The sequence below is a fragment of the Olea europaea genome, chromosome 15 (assembly GCF_002742605.1).
Source record: "Olea europaea var. sylvestris chromosome 15, O_europaea_v1, whole genome shotgun sequence".
Classification (NCBI taxonomy): Eukaryota; Viridiplantae; Streptophyta; class Magnoliopsida; order Lamiales; family Oleaceae; genus Olea; species Olea europaea.
Window position 1 is genome coordinate 21,845,115 of NC_036251.1, and position 3,262 is coordinate 21,848,376.

Sequence of the window (3,262 nt, forward strand, 5' to 3'; positions counted from 1 at the left end):
TGCTAATGACACTTAGAGAATTGTATAGGTAACGAAGATCAAAATCTGCCAGCAAAGGTAATAGAGATTGATATTCTTATTTATGTAATGTTACGTATTCTCCTACGTGGTGAGTCATATGACTGCCCGCGAAACAAAATGTCAAGCAAGCATCACTCCATTAGCACTGCCTCGTCGTCCACGGCTAAAGAATGGTGTTGTTTCTTCTTGATGCTTTTTAGAAGCAATGAGATCAGATTCCACCATCTATTTACTATCTCGTACGAGGTGTTTGAAGCATTGAACTTTACTATATCACTCCTCAAATCTGACACAACTCCCAACACGCTTGTCACATAGCCTCTCTAAGTGTTCAGGGCCAAAATGAACACAACAGTGAGAACTCGAAAATGTTAGGAAGGTTATAGTGTTGATACTATTGTCTTGATTTACAAAAACGGCTGACAGTTCAAGACACCGCGTTCACTGATTAGCCAAGTAAATTCGATAGATTCTACTACGGAAGGTTCAAACCCATAAGGTACCTATCCGATGCGATAACATTCCGCTTGATCTCTCTATAGGGTTTGCATAGTCTACTGCATTAATTTCCATTTATGTGGGGGATTGTTGGAAAAAATTGGTTTTAATTAGTTGGTTTGACCAACTTTTGACCAATTAATTTAGTGGGTCCCGTTAATCGGAAATAAGATTTCTTTGGCCGAATGTGTTCTACTCCATGAGTAGATTAATATGGTATATTTATTTCTCAAAACAAATTTAGGGTGAATGAGAAATTAAGGCCAAAAGATGCCCACTTGATGTTGAAATAAAATAGGTGGGAAATTAAAAAATACCAATCCCACATAGGAAAACTAGAAGAATATAAACCACCTTATATAGCTCAAGTTTGGGACTTGGGTTTGGGCCCCAGGTTAAGCCAAAAGTCTTTGAGGGGGAGAGAACCTACATGCTAGTCGGTTAAGCCAAAGCCCACACTCGCGCGCCGCCGCCGTCCGTCCGACCGGTCGGCTCGGCACGGTCACGGGTCGTGGGTTGTGGGCTTGGGCCAAGCTGATATATATTTTTTGGTAAAATAACATTTAATTATATTATTTTATTATTATTATTATAATAATAATATATTTTATGTTATTAATTTTTTTCATTCCCCGAATTTTCTGTGTGTGACACGTGGTACGGTACTTCTAGAATTCAGCCGGTTGACTGTCAAAGTGGCGGTTGACTGTCCAAAGTGGAGGTTGACTGTCCAAACAGTTTGTGTCTTTTGGACACAACTTTTCGACAGTTGTGTCTGTTGGGACACAACCTTTCAACATCTATAAATAGGCCCCCATACCCCGATTTTTATTCATTCCAAAAATCAGAATTGATTTTCTACTCTCCCGAAATTATCCCTTTGTCCTTGCATAATTTCTGTTTTATAATTTAGTCCTCGAAAATTAGTTTTCGTGCATTTCAGTCATCTAGTGTGTGTGGAGAGATCTAAACTTTACAGGTTCGTCGGGTCTTGTAATTTGGTGTACTACTATTACAAGACGAGGTCGTTGTATCTTGGGAAACGAGTGCTGCAATACCGTTAGTAACAGTGTGGGGCATTATCGTTTTAAGGAGAAAGAGTCGAACTCTTGCCTCGACCGTTCAAAATCATCCAAACATCGTTACTCTGCCCAAATATAAATTACGGTAACACTATTATTTGCTATTATTTTCCAACACTAAGGTCACACCAAATGAGTTTGGGATTTGAGGTTGAGGTCCAACCGTTGATGCTCCATACTAGTTGCAATCTTTGACATCTTGAGCAATGTGTAATATGACATATGTGATGACTATACTACCTTCAAAGCTTTTCAGTAAATGATTCACACACAATTTGTTGCAACAATTTAAATTCTTTGTTCAGATAATGGAGGAGAATAATTCAATAGATTACTGTCTTCATATCTTGAAGAACAATGGAATGTACATCAATCTTCGAGTTGATTAAGTGAATGGTTATCAAACTTACCATTTGTTATTAGTTTCTTACTAAACTTAAAGCAATAATAATAATAATAATGGTTACACATTATTCACTCATCCATTCACACGATTATCCATCCATTGCTGAAGTGAAATTTATTATTCCAACTTGATGGAAATTGTCACATGTTCGCCGAAAATCAAATGTGGTCCATTAACGCCGCTAAGTTTTCAAGTTAATTAAATAAATACTCATTAAACTTATTCCTGAATTACTAATTGTTTAATGTACAAAAAAGAGTTATCGATTGCTCATTCATCCATTCAACTTATTAACTATTCACCACTGATATTAATGTTGAGTTACAAAGTAGCTATTTTTTAAGTGTGAAAACATAGAATCACAAAAATTCCAAGAGGCGAACTCAAACTTACTCAAAATTATTTTCAATTATATTTTTTCAATAAAATAATTTTGCATGTACATTCAGAAAAATTTCTTACTTTTTAATCACATTTTCTTCAAGAAAAATTATTATTACAAAATCTATTCTCCGAAAAATGAGACTCAAACAGAGGCATAAATTGTTGTCAAATAGGAAAGAAAAAATATGATTACAAGTATAATATATATATGGTTTCTTTTCAAAGCAACGTTGAGAAAGTCAATGCAATAGAAATAGTGGGTCAGGACCATAAGCAGTTACAGTATGTGTATCGATACCCTTAGCCCCGTTTGATTCTCACTAATTTTCATTTCATTATATTTTATTTTTTTCTCTCTTATTTTTAACCACACAATTTTTCATAAAATAATATTACACATAAATCGAAAACTTTTCATTTTTTTTTCAATCATTCATTTTTCAAAAAAATACTATTCCAACCATTTTTATTACGACAAAATGGAGGCCCCTCATTAAATTTCATTACATTACATTTCATTTTTCTCTTTCCTATTTTCAACTACACAATCTTTCATAAAATAATATTACACGTAAATCGAAAATTTTTCCTTTTTTTTTTCAAGCACTCATTTTTCAAAAAAATACTATTTCACCCATTTTCATTTCTAGAAAATGGGGGCCAAATGAGGGCTTAATGTTAGATATGAATACCTATATCTTAGATGTATAACCATAAAATAAGGTATTACCTGTTTGGAAAAATGGCTAATTTGTGTGTAGATAAATTTATCAATTAACATAATCAATTAAATGATATCAACATAATTAAGCAATAATATAAAATAAGAATAGGGTTACAAAAACAAGTCTTGAGAGTTACGTCGAAGAAG